Source organism: Macrobrachium nipponense, chromosome 16 (genome assembly GCF_015104395.2).
Source record: "Macrobrachium nipponense isolate FS-2020 chromosome 16, ASM1510439v2, whole genome shotgun sequence".
In the NCBI taxonomy this organism is placed as follows: Eukaryota; Metazoa; Arthropoda; class Malacostraca; order Decapoda; family Palaemonidae; genus Macrobrachium; species Macrobrachium nipponense.
In genome coordinates this window covers 58,773,065-58,789,654 of record NC_087209.1, presented here as the reverse complement: position 1 = coordinate 58,789,654, position 16,590 = coordinate 58,773,065, and the positions used below count along the sequence as shown (strand labels likewise).

At 38.5% G+C, this 16,590-nt stretch overlaps 2 long non-coding RNA genes across 2 annotated transcripts in view; one reads left to right on the top strand and one right to left on the bottom strand.

Annotated features, from left to right (window-relative positions):
* LOC135195744 (uncharacterized) overlaps positions 1 to 16,590 on the top strand; it is a 37,630-nt gene that overhangs the window by 2,134 nt on the left and 18,906 nt on the right. The gene's annotated exons all lie outside the window — the stretch shown is intronic.
* LOC135195742 (uncharacterized) lies at positions 11,562 to 15,172 on the bottom strand. Its single transcript, XR_010310230.1, has 4 exons — positions 15,083 to 15,172; positions 13,294 to 13,342; positions 12,846 to 13,005; positions 11,562 to 12,280 (listed from the first exon to the last, which is right to left on the bottom strand). It is a non-coding gene; the product is annotated as an uncharacterized LOC135195742 (long non-coding RNA).

Here is a 16,590-nt window from a genome sequence, read left to right as displayed (position 1 = left end):
GGAACTAGATCCAAGGTCAACAGAGTAAGCATTTGAAAGCTTTGTTGTCAGGCGAATCGAAGAGGGGCAGAGCTGACTGGTGCTGGAGTGGAAGGAGTTGGTTTATGTTTGCGAAAGCTTTTGGTTTTGACTGTTAAGGATGTAAGGAGTGTGATTAAGATGTTGAAGACTCTGAAGACAACTGGAGTTTTTTTCTGAATCAAAAGACATGCTGTAGTAGTGATATAATGAGACTAAGTGGCTGACCGCGCCTTTTAAGGTGTCTATATGAGGGAAAGATTCCAAAGGAATTAGTAACGGGAAAACTGCTCCTTTGCAAAGGTGACAATTATAGAATTATAGAAGCATAACACTATTTAGTATATGAGGGAAGGTAAGACAAATTGCCAAAGGGTTGATAGGAAGAACAGCGTTGGTTTAGACGGTGAAAAGGGGCGTGTGAACAGAATGTTTGATATCAAGCATTTATGTCAGAAATTAAGGGAAAAAGTTCTGAGTGTATACTTGAACAGAGAGAAGGTTCGTGGTAGAATATTAGGAGTAAAAGATAATTGTTGGTGAGAATGTTAGGAATAAAAGATAATTGTTGGTGACACATTAGCTAAGTGTGAATTTGTAAGACCATTATCTTGTTTTCTTCTAGTGCCATTCCTGGGGGCCGAGAAGTGTACTGATGATATAGATTTAATCAATCAAAGCAGTCTCTTGGTCTTACTACTTCCAAATTCCCTTTTGATTCTGTCAAAGAAAAATTCCACTCAAGATTAAAATCTCAAGAGTCTCGAACCTCTTGTCACCTGATCTTCAAGAGGAGTAGAACCTATATATGTCTGCTCTCAGTTCTTCATTGGGTTCTGTGACATTCTCCAGTAACAACTGATCTTAGACACCTTGTTTCTGAATGGTATCTTATCATTTTGACTAATTTTGCTCTTCTAATTCACATATTTATATTTGATCTCTTCTTTTATTTATTCGTTTATCATTTTGTTATTAGTGCTTTTCCCTTGCCCTATTATTTCAACAGATTATTTTTTTTTATTTATCTTTTATTTATTTATAAGTTTATTTATTTTATTCTATTTTATTTATTTTTTATTTTTTGCAAATCGAAGTCCCTACATCTAATGACTTAACTATCTTGACCTCATACCAGTTTTCATTTATTTATTTATTAATTTTAAAGAACAAGGAACGAAAAAAAAGAAGCCAACAGCAATACAAATTCAATAAGTCAACAATCGACCAGCCTAAAAACACACACCTTAGTTCCAAGAAATGACTGGGTTTTCCAATCAGGGTCCCAAGAACTGCACTTTCACTCAAACTCTGATTTCTGCTACGCATTGGTACGACTTGTCACTAACCGCAGATGTGACCTCTGCCGCATCATCGTCGTCAAGGATTTCATGCAAACTTTTCCCTCCCGACCTCGAACGCAGCCTCATTGATGCAAGGCGCGCAAGCACGCGTGGAGATTCTCTTGCGAGGACTCTAGGATTCCAGGAGCGTATTTTTCTCGTCGGAAATGATTTATAGACACTGCAAAATGGCGGGGACGCCAGAGCATTCCGACTTTCCGGTGTCGATGAATATTTTGGGTCTTCATTGGAGCTCTTTGGTTATTTGTGATTTTGTCCAGTTATTTATCTAACAATTAAACGCCCTTACTCCATGTATTCATCTGCATATGTGCGTTTATATCACTGGTTTAAATTCTACGATTATTACATCATTGTGTTTGTGTGTATGTATGTATACGTCCCTCCCCCTTAATTCCTGACTGTGAAGCATTAAAGTACAGTGACTACCACGTACATAATTCACCACTATATATATATATATATATATATATATATATATATATATATATATATATATGTGTGTGTGTGTGTGTGTGTGTGTGTGTGTGTGTGTATGTTGTATGTATGTGTATATATATATATATATATATATATATATATATATATATATGTGTGTGTGTGTGTGTGTGTATGTATATATATATATATATATATATATATATATATATATATATATATATATATATATACACATATATAGAAGTACCATCTGGAGATTCTAAGAGACAAGAGGAAAGTATGAAGCAATGTAGGCTGGAGGCTGTGACGAAAAATGACTGCGAATGGTGAAAGAGCTTTAAAACTTATAATGAGTATTGAATTAATTGGGATATTTACGGACGTGGAGGGATCAGGGACATCCTTTTAACAGAATAAGACATGATGACGGTGGAATAATTAGACAATGGAGGGATAAGGAGTTACGTCATATATGGGTGATTGAAAAGTAACTCCCTATTTTTTTTATTAAAAAATTATAATTTATATATGAATCATTACTTTTACAAAAAAACAATATGATAGAACACAAATAACATGGAGTTTTATTTAAAATTCAATATAGACACCAGCATTTGCCTGTAGCTTCTCAAGCCGCTTGGGGATCGCTTAAACTGATCTTTCCAAGAACTCTTGTGGAACGGCAGAAATAGCTAATCTTATTTGCCTTTCAAGTTCTTCTAAGGTTGTTGGTTTCTTGGAATAATCTTGTTCCTTCAGTCAACCCCAAAGAAAAAAGTCGCACGGTGTTAAATCGGGGCTTCTTGCCGGCCACTCATGTGGACCACGTCGACCCAACCATCTCCCAGGAAAATGTTCATTCAGCCATTCACGAACAACAATAGCAAAATGTGGTGGTGCACCATCTTGCATAAAAATCAAGTCTTCAATATTCGCCCAAGTATTCACAACTGGCCAGATTTCATCTTGCAGCATAGTAAGATACCTTTCCGCATTCATGGTATTGCGAAAGATGAAGGGGCCCACAATCCTATCTGAAGTCATTCCACACCATACTGTTATCTTAGGCCGATTCTGAAATTTTTATGAGATAATTCGAGAATCTTCTTCTGCCCAGTAATGACAGTTGTGGCGGTTCACAAATCCACCGATATGAAAAACTGCTTCATCACTCCAAAGGATATTGGAACAAAATACAAAAATACCTGAGCCAGTTACTCAGTACTGTTTTTTTTAATGCAACTGGAACTTTCAGAGTTCAAGCGAAGCTGCAATGCATTGCTACCTTAATACAATTCTCCTCGTATTTTATTACGGTTTCGTATATTTCTAAGTTTATTCATTTATTTTTCATTTTCTTAATGAGTGAAATCACTTCCGTCTGTATTTCCTTTGCCACTTCTTCCTTCTTCCTCATGAACACCATATTCTTTGGAAGTTAGAATTTCAAGTCAGTGGCCCCTCTGGTGGGCTGGGCTTGTTGCAACGTCCAGATGATGGCCTGGAGATGGCCTAAGCATGTCGACGTTAGAAAAGATACAGAATTAATGAGAAAATACTTTATCAACGATTTTGCAGTTGAGATTACTATCTATAATTCCGTTGAAGTCTCCAAATATACAATAATAATAATAATAATAATAATAATAATAATAATAATAATAATAATAATAATAATAATAATAATAATAATAATAATAATAATACCAAACTGGAAAGCCCCAGGTCCCGATGAAGTCCATGGATACTGGCTCAAAAACTTCAAGGCCCTACACCCACGAATAACAGAACAACTCCAGCATTGTATCTCAAATCACCAAGCACCCAAATGGATGACCACAGGAAGAACATCCTTAGTACAAAAAGACAAGAGTAAGGGAAATATAGCCAGTAACTACAGGCTTATCACCTGCCTACCAATAATGTGGAAGTTACTAACAGGTATCATCAGTGAAAGGCTATACAACTACCTAGAGGAAACAAACACCATCCCCCACCAACAGAAAGGCTGCAGAAGGAAGTGTAGGGGCACAAAAGACCAGCTCCTGATAGACAAAATGGTAATGAAGAACAGTAGGAGAAGGAAAACCAACCTAAGCATGGCATGGATAGACTATAAGAAAGCCTTCGACATGATACCACACACATGGCTAATAGAATGCCTGAAAATATATGGGGCAGAGGAAAATACCATCAGCTTCCTCAAAAATACAATGCGCAACTGGAATACAATCCTTACAAGCTCTGGAATAAGACTAGCAGAGGTTAATATCAGGAGAGGGATCTTCCAGGGCGACTCACTGTCCCCACTACTCTTCGTAGTAGCCATGATTCCCATGACAAAAGTACTACAGAAGATGGATGTCGGGTACCAACTCAAGAAAAGAGGCAACAGAATCAACCATCTGATGTTCATGGACGACATCAAGCTGTATGGTAAGAGCATCAAGGAAATAGATACCCTAATCCAGACTGTAAGGATTGTATCTGAGGACATCAGGATGGAGTTTGGAATAGAAAAATGCGCCTTAGTCAACATACAAAAAGGCAAAGTAACGAGAACTGAAGGGATAAAGCTACCAGATGGGAACAACATCAAACACATAGATGAGACAGGATACAAAATACCTGGGAATAATGGAAGGAGGAGATATAAAACACCAAGAGATGAAGGACACGATCAGGAAAGAATATATGCAGAGACTCAAGGCGATACTCAAGTCAAAACTCAACGCCGGAAATATGATAAAAGCCATAAACCACATGGGCAGTGCCAGTAATCAGATACAGCGCAGGAATAGTGGAATGGACGAAGGCAGAACTCCGCACCATAGATCAGAAAACCAGGAAACATATGACAATACACAAAGCACTACACCCAAGAGCAAATACGGACAGACTATACATAACACGAAAGGAAGGAGGGAGAGGACTACTAAGTATAGAGGACTGCGTCAACATCGAAAACAGAGCACTGGGGCAATATCTGAAAACCAGTGAAGACGAGTGGCTAAAGAGTGCATGGGAAGAAGGACTAATAAAAGCAGACGAAGACCCAGAAATATACAGAGACAGGAGAAAGACAGAAAGAACAGAGGACTGGCACAACAAACCAATGCATGGACAATACATGAGACAGACTAAAGAACTAGCCAGCGATGACAATTGGCAATGGCTACAGAGGGGAGAGCTAAAGAAGGAAACTGAAGGAATGATAACAGCGGCACAAGATCAGGCCCTAAGAACCAGATATGTTCAAAGTACGATAGACGGAAATAACATCTCTCCCATATGTAGGAAGTGCAATACGAAAAGTGAAACCATAAACCACATAGCAAGTGAATGCCCGGCACTTGCACAGAACCAGTACAAAAAGAGGCATGATTCAGTAGCAAAAGCCCTCCACTGGAGCCTGTGCAAGAACATCAGCTACCTTGCAGTAATAAGTGGTACGAGCACCAACCTGAAGGAGTGATAGAAAACGATCAGGCAAAGATCCTCTGGGACTATGGTATCAGAACGGATAGGGTGATACGTGCAAACAGACCAGACGTGACGTTGATTGACAAGGTCAAGAAGAAAGTATCACTCATTGATGTCGCAATACCATGGGACACCAGAGTTGAAGAGAAAGAGAGGGCAAAAATTGGATAAGTATCAAGATCTGAAAATAGAAATAAGAAGGATATGGGATATGCCAGTGGAAATCGTACCCATAATCATAGGAGCACTAGGCACGATCCCAAAATCCCTGAAAAGGAATCTAGAAAAACTAGAGGCTGAAGTAGCTCCAGGACTCATGCAGAAGAGTGTGATCCTAGAAACGGCACACATAGTAAGAAGAGTGATGGACTCCTAAGGAGGCAGGATGCAACCCGGAACCCCACACTATAAATACCACCCAGTCGAATTGGAGGACTGTGATAGAGCAAAAAAAAAAAAAAAAATAATAATAATAATAATAATAATAATATTCTTTGTAAGCTTGAATTTCAAGTCAGTGGACCCTGTGGTGGGGTGGGCTTGTTGCAACGTCCAGATGATGGCCAGGTAGATGGCCGAAGCATGTCGACATTAGAAAAGATACAGAATTAATAAGAAAATACTGTATTAACGATGTTATAGCTGAGATTACTATCTACATTCCCGTTGTAGTCTCCAAATACATATAATAATAATAATAATAATAATAAAAAAAATAATAATAATAATAATCAATAATAATAATAATTTTTAATATAATAATAATAATAATAATAATAATAATAGACCAGACGTGACGTTGATTGACAAAGTCAAGAAGAAAGTATCACTCATTGATGTCGTAATACCATGGGACACCAGAGTTGAAGAGAAAGAGAGGGAAAAAATGGATAAGTATCAAGATCTGAAAATAGAAATAAGGATATGTGATATGCCAGTGGAAATTGTACCCATAATCATAGGAGCACTAGGCACGATCCCAAGATCCCTGAAAAGGAATCTAGGAAAACTAGACGTTGAAGTAGCTCCAGGACTCATGCAGAAGAGTGTTATCCTAGAAACGGCGCACATAGTAAGAAAAGTGATGGACTCCCAAGGAGGCAGGATGTAACCCGGAACCCCACACTATAAATACCACCCAGTCGAATTGGAGGACTGTGATAGAGCAAAAAAAAAAAAAATAAATAATAATAATAATGACAATATTATTTGTAAGCCTGAATTTCAAGTTAGTGGCCCCTATAGTAGGCTTGCTCCATATGACCAGGGTTCATCTACGAATAATAATAATGACAATGAAATGCAGAAGTGAGTAAGATTAGTTTTGGTGAAGTAGCTGGGAAGTTTTAAAAAAAGGGGTTGGAGTTGGGGTTGTTGAATGGGGAACGCAAACCACAGTGAAACTTACCTTTTCCCAGCATGGAAAGAGGGGCTGAATATTCAAAGGCAGCGCCTCAGTAGCGGCGTGTTCGGTATGGTCTTGGCCTGCTATCTCGGTGGCCGCGAGTTCGATTCTCGGGCATTCTACTGAGGTGTGAGAGATGTGTGTTTCTGGTGATGGAAGTTCACTCTCGACATGGTTCGGAAGTCACGTAACTCCGTTGGTCCCGTTGCTGAATAACCACTGGTTCCATGCAACGTAAAAACGCCATACAAACAAACAATAATCAAAGGCTCTTGGGTCGGTAGGTTCCTGGAAAGCAATCTATATATGTAGATTACGGCAGCGATGCTGAAACTGTCACAGCCATATCTGAATCTTAATTCGTTCGGAAACCAAATTGGAACTGTCTGTGAGCCTTTCGGAGTTCCTGGCCAGTGGAAACTGTCATGAATGGATTGTAGAAGGCCCCTACTTCTAAAGTACCAGTTCAGTCATAAAAGTCATAGAAGGACAGAATCATGGGAACGAACGTTAAAGTACCAGTTCAGTAAAAAAAAAAAAAAAAGAAGTCATAAAAATACAGTATCATGGAAACAAGCGTATGGTTCTGAAGATAAGTGAAAACCAAGAAAGGCAGACATGCAAATTTGGATCTTTCCTAGATAGTGGGGGTTGTTATTTTTTATGATGGTTAGTCTTTCGTTTATGTTTACATGCCCAACCCCAACGGGCCCATACTAAACACGCCGCAAAAATGGGTACACACCGGGCTAAAACCCTTGGGGGTCACTATCTAGGAAAGATCCATTCATTTCAATATGGTTTGATGAGAGAATGGAGCCACTTGATCGTATGGGTGTTATGAAATAAATATCTCCGTTGATAGTAGCAGGAGAGAAGAGGTGATTCGGAGAACTGCGAAGCAAAACAGAGAAGAAGAAGAAGAAGAAGAAGAAGAAGAAGAAGAAGAAGAAGTAGCAGGGTGTGTGCATTAGCAATACAAGCCTGGAGAAGGCTTGTATTGCTAATGCAAGGCAACAGTTTCTTTTAAGGAAGTGGAGTATGAACTTTGAATGCAAATGGCAGACAGAAAAGAGGTTGAAGCTCTTAGTATGAGCTGTTTACACAAGAAGGATTAAAAGGATGAGAAAATGGGAAGGTGCGTAGAAGCATTAAGGCTATTGGTTTGAGTGACAGGATGGTTCGAGAGAGTTCGGAGACAGTTTGGTCATGTGGAAAGACAGGAGGATGACAGGTTGGTGAAACAAGGGTATGAGATTCAAAAGTTTCAGGAGGAAAGAGGAAAGGATGACTTAGAAAACCTTGTATAGAAGGAGTGATTGATGTATATATATATATATATATATATATATATATATATATATATATATATATATATATATGTGTGTGTGTGTGTGTGTGTGTGTGTGTGTGTGTGTGTGTGTACATATAACATCCTATCCTATTTAATATGCACTCGGTGTTACTACACTAAATTGCTGAATTATAATGAATTAAGAAACTAATGACGCATTGACCACTTCCAACCCGCGATCCTTAACCTAAATTTCACCGTTTAACGAGGCGACGCGCCAGTCTCTTCCACGGAGCAGAACCAGTCTTAATCCCTGCAATTTCTGAAGACCCAATGCCCCCGTCGTTAGATGCTTTAGGCAAGCAAGCAAGCAAGCAAGATTGCAGGCAGGCAGGCAGGCCCTTGAGAAATACCCACTACCCACAGGGGTCCTAGGGGGAGGGTCGTTGTTGACCTTTTGTCAGCACGGGCTTTTGCTCACCCAGGAAGGCCGCTGTTTCGTGAACGGGAGAGATGGTCCCACCAGAGGCATCAGGGATCGAATACTAATTCATGAGGAGGATAGGCAGCTAGGCGTCCTTCCAGGCAATGTCACACTGACCTTGAACAAGAGTGGTTTCCTTACAGGATGTGGTCTGTAGTGAGGTGGATCATGTTATTGGGGCGTGGGAGATGGGGGGAGAGGGGGTCTGGGGGCAGGTGTCTTTCGAGTGAAGTGTTGTAAAAAGACTTGAGAAGACTTGATCTTTATGGGGAAAAGCAGGTGATTTAGCATTATATTTAATATTACACTACTCGTGTATAGAAGTTTGTAACTAGGTGTTTGCATGCACATCCATATACATATATTGCGTATATATACATGCATATCTATATATATTCACGTGTATGTTTGTAAGCTCATTCATGCGTACAGAGGCATACTACTATATATATATATATTATATATATTAAAACTATATAGATATATATATATATAAATAAATATTAATATATATTAAATATAACATATAAATATTATATATATATATTTATATTATTATTATGATATATATATATATATATATATCATATATATATATATGATATATATATTATATATAATTTATATTATTATATTTTATATTATAATATATGTGTGTGTGTGTGAATAAATTCTCCTGTTAAAACAGGACACGTCTCAAGTATAAAAGGCCCATTAAAACACTCTGGTTTAAAGCTAAGGACTATATTTCTATATTTCGGTGGACTGACTCCCACCCTTATCAAGTAGTGAATGACAGAAGATGTTACATTTGCAAAATATATAGTGGGAGATATGCCGTTAGGTGATGCTTGCGGTCATCGCTAAACCGACATTGGTTCAGTTAAATGTCTTAATCCGCTTCATCGTTGCCTTAGGGCTGATCCTATTATCTTGTTGTTTTATCAGTGAAGATTCTACCATCTGTCATTTTTTTCAACAGCTGCTCTTGTATAAAATTCTGGATGAGTTCCAACCCATGTTATGGTTCGTGTTATTTATATGCATGGACTGGAACTCATCCAGAATTTAATCAAAAGTAGCTGTCGATACAAATGTCAGATGGTAGAATCTTCACTGATAAAACAACAAGTTAATAGGATCAAACTTTCCAATTGAGCCCGGGACTCTGACCTTATTGACAATATTTTCTTTAAGTCAACGATGAAACAGATTAAGACAATTGACAGAACCAGCGTCAGTTTAGCACTCAGACGTTGGAAGGGTTTATCTCAATCTTTCGGATTACCAATTCGCTCGGAAGCACCTATTTAAAATTTCGCACGTTGCGATGGCAGAGGGTTCGTTTGATGCTTCTTGGCTGCATTTAGAAATGTGGGAAGCAGGGCATAGCGGGGATTATAGTATATATATATATATATATATATATATATATATATATATATATATATATATATATATATATATATATATAAAGTCTGTTGTTGTTGCTTACGAGAAACCGATTCGAACTCGGGTGAGCTGGATTAGTTCAGTTCGAAGCTTCGAATTCTTGATTCATGTCACTCGTCGCTAATCTGTCGAGGCTGAGGGGCGGGACTTTCAGGCTTTTTCTTCTTCTTCTCTTCTTTTTCGTTCGGAAATAGAAAGTTGAATTTTTGGGAATTTGATTCCCGAGACTAATTCATGTCTAGTTAAGCTGGCGTCACAGCATCTGGGTTACTGTCGCCGTAATTTTAGCGACATTTGTCTTGATTCTAAATTATAGACCAGGAGATTGAAAACTTTAATAAGCGAACTTCCTTTTTCTTGTTTATGTCAGACCTGACCTAGAATAAAGAAAAGCATTAAGGTTATCGTTCTTCTATCCTCTGCACTTGAAAATAACCTGATTTATTCTTCCTGCATATATATATATATATATATATATATATATATATATATATATATATATATATATAAAATATATAGATATAAAGCGGTTATTAATTGCCCTTTAAAAAGGAGATTACGTTGTTACAAATGCAATAAGCAACTGTTAAATAATATTTGTTGATCGAAATAGTTTTTCCAGATTATTAGATTTTACGATGTGAAGGAGAAGGATTCGACGAGAAAAAAATCAGAGATGAAGGTATGTACGTAATATCAACTTCAAAAAATACACGAATGTCAGTTGCTCAGAACTGCGGAATAAAGACAGAATTTGCCGATAAGTGACATTTGTGGTTTTAGGAAATCAATATTTTTCATTCTCTGCGATGCTGGCGTCGTCTCTGATGTCTTAATCACTTCCCTAATCCATTTTAACTGAAGGCTTGTTTATTTTCTATCACTGCACGTAACATTTTGCGTTTAAATAAACGACCTTGGAAGACCTTTATAGGAGAGTGACAGGCAGAAGATGTCAGGTACCTCAAGCGATCTGTCTGTAAACAACAATAATAACACCACGGATGAGTACTGTAACCACCAGAATAGCATGTTGAATGTTGACTTTACAGCATTTTTACGCAGTATCTCACGATCTTGTTTACTTTTACTCGCCTTTACGTCAGGGTGACCTTAAAGAAAGCTTCTGACATCAGCGGTGTTCCTAAAATTCTTTTTGGGTCCCTTCGTATCCGCCCACATCGTCCCTTCCCAAATTATGATTGTATTGTGTGCGTGTGTGTGTGTGTGTGTGTGTAAATAACCCCCTCTGGTAAAACAGGATGAGTCTCAAGTATGAAAGGCCCATTAAAAAACTCTGGCTTAAAGCTAAGGAATATAATTCGGTGGACTACCTCCCACCCTTATCAAGTAGTGAATGACAAAAGAAGTTACATTTGCGAAATATATCCCCCACCATATATTTCTTCGCAAATGTAACCTCTTTTGTCATTCACTACTTAATAATGGTGGGAGGCAGCCCGCCGAAATATAGTCCTTGGCTTTAAACCAGTGTTTTAATGGGCCTTTTAAACTTGAGAGAGAGGGGGGGGGAGGAGAGGGGGTTCATGTTAATCAGTTTACCTTGATATTTTTGTTGAACGATCCGTAACTAGTGTTACAGAGGTTAAAAAACAACAATATTCTTCTAATAGTTTTATTATTTTCATTATTTAATTAAACAAAACAAAACAAATAAAACAACGTGATATCAGCACTTGAATATTACCAAAACAGAAACTTAAACTACAACAAAGTTACCATTTTATAACATAACAACATGTCAGGGCGATTGTGGCAAATTATTTGAATCAATATTATTATTGCACATAGAAAATACATTCCCTTTAAATAAAACAAGATTGCTAAAGCTAACAGTTAAAATTAAGTAAAAAAAAAAAATAAGATAACTCATGATAACCAGCACTCGTATGGAAGGGAGATTAAGCGAAATTCAGCAAGAGTATAAGAGAAACAAAAACAAATTAAAGCGTATAAATAATACTTTTGTAGTACTGATGCTTGAATTCTTTGGCAGTAATAAGTCAACTCCGTGTCTGTATGCACGCGTGCACGCGTGTGTGTGCGTATTTGTGCGTATGTATGTATGATTTAGTAGGATTACTTCTGGACATTTTTTTTTTTTTTTTTTGCTATTGATCTCCATTTAAAGAAAACGTATAGTGATCAGTATTCTTAAAAGAAAACGGAGAGTATTAGGCTCGTCGGAGACTATATTTTAAATCTCCACCAAGGATGTTATCGAAGGGTCTGCCATAGATCCTGTGACATCCTTCGGTGAAGATGTCATTCCACCCGTTGGATAGGGTCAGTCTTCTAAGATCCTTCTCAGTCCCTTCCTGGAAGAAATAATTCATGGATCGTTTAAAAATAATTGTCCTTGAAAAGATAGAGGTTTTATGTTATGCTGTGCACATTAAGTCAGTCATTTTGACAGACGTTATCCTAAAACATTATCAAGAGAAGAAGAAGGATTAAATGCCGTAGTATTATCAAGAGGAGAAGAGAAATCCTGTAGTATTATCAAGAGAAGAAGAGGGATTAAATCCCGTAGTAGTATGAAGAGAAGAAAGATTATATCCTGTTTATCATCGAGAGAAGAAGATAGACTAAATCCTGTAGTACTATCAAGAGAAGAAGAGACATGGGACAAGGGAGAGACGACAAAGTTAAAATAAATTATGAGTAAAGTAAACAATTAAGGGAATAAAGCTCTGCACCTTATGAACAGTGTAGTGTGCCCACAACTGTGTTTGTGGAGTGAGCGCTTAGGAACCAGGAAGCAGGAACGTAAAGCAAAACAAAAGCAGGTCAGCAAATAAACGCCAGAGAACGGAGAGAGAGAGAGAGAGAGAGAGAGAGAGAGAGAGAGAGAGAGAGAGAGAGAGAGAGAGAGAGACTCACTCGAAAAGTCCCTGTAACCGTGGCTGCCGAACTCGTGCAGGCGATAATGCGTGGCGCCGAATCGCCTCTCCCCCGGGAACTTCCTGCGGGCCAGGTTGAAGATGCTTCGGGCGTCGGCAGAGACTAGGCCTATCACCACCACGAGGACGATCATCCACAGCTGGATCAGGGTAGATTTAGAAGGTACGAGTGAGGGTTTGTTTATCAAGCTGTCGTGAAGTGGATCTGAATTCAACTGAGAATTTTTGTTGGGCTAAAAAAAAGTCTCATCTGCTGTGACAGATTTTGTCGGTTTTTGTGATTTTCTGAATGGTTTACAAGCCGAAGGATGCTTTATTATCTTAATTACTTTTATTAAGTGGTTGTGAATGGGTGTAAACTTTTTCTATATCTACTTGCAAGTATTACAGTTTCAAAACAAAAATTATATGAACTCCCAGTTACTCACAGTTCTGAAATTCATGATGTACCGTAGCGTTCAGTTTGCTCAGCTCGGTCTGAAAATAAATAAGCAGGATGATCGAACTTCGCATAAGTTATCAGAATAAGTATTCTAAGTATAGGTTCAGCCTACGTCTATCATCAGAGTCTGTTGAAAACAGAATAACCTGTTAGTCTTCTGGCTATGCATGATTATGAAGATAAATGTCTAAGTGGGCCTTCTTGCATACTTAAACGAGTTGCGAGCATAACAACACATTCCTTGGCAGAGCGTATCGTTGTCAAACTGGGTAATCCAGTCTCCCGTGAGCTGGAAACACCTTCAGTGGCAAGAGTAACCTTTACATCTCGTGTAGGAGCATAGGTGGAAGGCAGCAAGTGTTCCGCAAAAGGCAGGGAGAAAAGATTGTCTATGGAATGCGTGAAGGGAGTGGAGCCACTGTTACGCATGGATACTGCATACGTAAATGGAGTGATAGTGTTTATAGACTGGAAGTGTCGTAAGGAACACGCTATCAGCATGCAAAACGAACCAGAGTTGAAAACAAGACGCCCAGCACAGCCTCCCTTATCAGTATGCCCTAGACTTACACCTCTTAACGCCAAAGAAGTCCTGTTTGTTCAACTTACGCTTCCATCAGACCTGACCAATTATACAGGTTGGGATCGTGTTGCAGATCAAAATGCAGACAGAAATAGATGACATGGATATTTCTGCCTTTAGCTGGACCATTTGACGAGAATAACCAAGCACGTAGAATATAAATTAATCTCTCTCTCTCTCTCTCTCTCTCTCTCTCTCTCTCTCTCTCTCTCTCTCTCTCTCCTACACACACACACACACACACACACACACACACACACACACACACACACATTAATCTACATTTAGGGTGATTAAGACCTCATGATATTTCTCAGAAATCGCCAGTCATACCCGCACAGTGAATCTAACCAATAATTTCGTGTCTGTGTTATTCATAGCGGTTAAGAAACTTCTCTTATGTGTAATCATTGATCTACGCAACTTCCATCTCAAGTCTTTCAGTTGCAAAACTTCATTATGCAATCAAAAATAACTCCACCACTTGAGGGAATTCCCAGGACAGTTTTGCATTACGCAGGCGCCTTGGCGACGCTTCAGCGATGATTATGATGCAGTTTAGATCACCCACTAAGGCTTGACGGTGAGTTGTGTACTACGCTAAATTAAATGCAAAACAAGCAAGCGAGCAAGAGTTTAAGCGATTTCAAACAACAAAGAAGAAGCATCTACTGAAACTGCAATTTTTGGATGTGACAAGGAAGAAATCCTAACAGATGCTTGCCACGTATTGGAAAATAAAATATCTCATCGGGATACTGTGATGAAATGTGACTGGCCTGCATCGCCACCAGTCATGCCTTCCCTGTGTTTTATCTTCTACACCCCACTCTCTCCATGACAGGTATGGTATGCAAAGGAGGAAAACTTCAAAACAGGTTTGTCAAGGGCGCAGTCACTGTTTTCGCACTCATCAAACTGCCTATGTACATTTTGGTAGGCTGAAGTGACGACAAGTACTGCAGTGACTTGGGATATTGCTGCATATGTGTGGACTTCAGATTGGGAATGTAAGAGACTTGTTTGTCCTGCAAAATTCACTTTTCGTTTGCGTACACTCCAATTAATCTATAGGCCAACCTGGCCCGAAAGCGCACCAAGACTTCCACGAAACACAACACATTGTGAGGCTAGAGGACAGAGCCATCTAAACCTCACAGATGCAGGAGGTATTCGTCAGCGTCTTACTCACCTTGACTACGAAATTTCCCTTCAGCAACTGAATCGAGATGAGCTGCGTGCTTGTTTATGTGGAAGATTCATTCTCAGGATGCCAGGTAGTCTTTTTTATTTTTTTAAACCTCAGGGGAGCCCCAGGAGGCTGTATGGTGTCAATGCGCCAGGGGCTTGTATGATCAAGATTCAGCTCACTGCATTCACAATGTCGAAATCTGTTGGGCTTTTCTCTCTGTTCTATGAGTTTTCATGAGGATGGACTACGCCTGGTTGGCAGGTTTCTGTAATTGCTTTATTAGTATTATCTAATATAACAGAGAAACATTTATGACACCACAGAAATAGTTTTGCAAGCTATACTTGTCTTAAAAACTTATATATAGCATAGAAGGGCGTCTGAAGTAGCATATAAACATTGCAATTTTCAAGTATTTTTCAAGGATAGACCAACTTTTGATGATCTTTTGAGGGACTAAATAGCTCACTTCTTGATGGCCCCATCTTTTTATTACAAAAGATCCCTTCTGTAACTTGTGAGTTTCTGTTCTATTGTTCACGGATACTAATAGTAGGCCAAGAGTCTACCTCATATCCGGTTGAATAACTGGGTGTCCCATCATGACGACATCATCAGCAGACCAGACCAAATATTGGCATCCGCTGCCTGACAGAGTGATGACAACTACACTTTCACTGAAAATTCTGGGACCATTTGCTGCTCTGCTCCATGGTACAGGTTGTCACTAGACCTGGAAAGAACTTATGAATTAGGGATAAGGTTCGGTTCCTTGCCATTGGAATTTCCTGGACGTCAAAGAAGAAAGGTTTAGGAAATGGCTGTTTTAAGATTTTTTTTTTAATTGCTTCTGGTTATGTGACATTTCATTACTAACTTGAGTTCCCACTTAAATGTTTAAGGTTTCAAAACGTTATAAGTAACACGACCACGCAAAACTAAATTAATTTCGTATTTTTTTATATAGCTTATTTTCTGTACTGTAGTGGCCCAAGAAAACCAAAATTAAAAAGGAAGGAGACGATTATGACATTAATGAGGTCTACGCAAGTGAGACAATATATTGCTTTTTTACTGTACTTATGACGAATGAAGTCGAGACGCCGACTGCTTTCGATTTGTGTTAATAAAGTTCCTTAAATTGATTTAATTCTGTTGGACTATGGAAAGAAGGCGTTCATTAGATAAATGCTCAATAAGGGTTCGACCGGGTCGAGGATAAGAGCTATAGGTATTCCGCCTAGATCTACGATGACAGACCTACCAACCCTCCCGCATTTGAAAATACCTCCTACATTGATACTCGATTCTCCGGCATTTAGATAAAATAAAATCACTAGAGTCACTTATTGCCTTTAAGACGAATGAGTTCGCCCATAAAGCTTGCTATGAGTATAAACCAAAAAGTGAATAATTACTTGTGAAAGCTAATTAAGTCAGCAACATAAGCATACAATTAACAGAGCACATTCTAATGTTCAAAAATTATATCACTCTGTCATATTCTG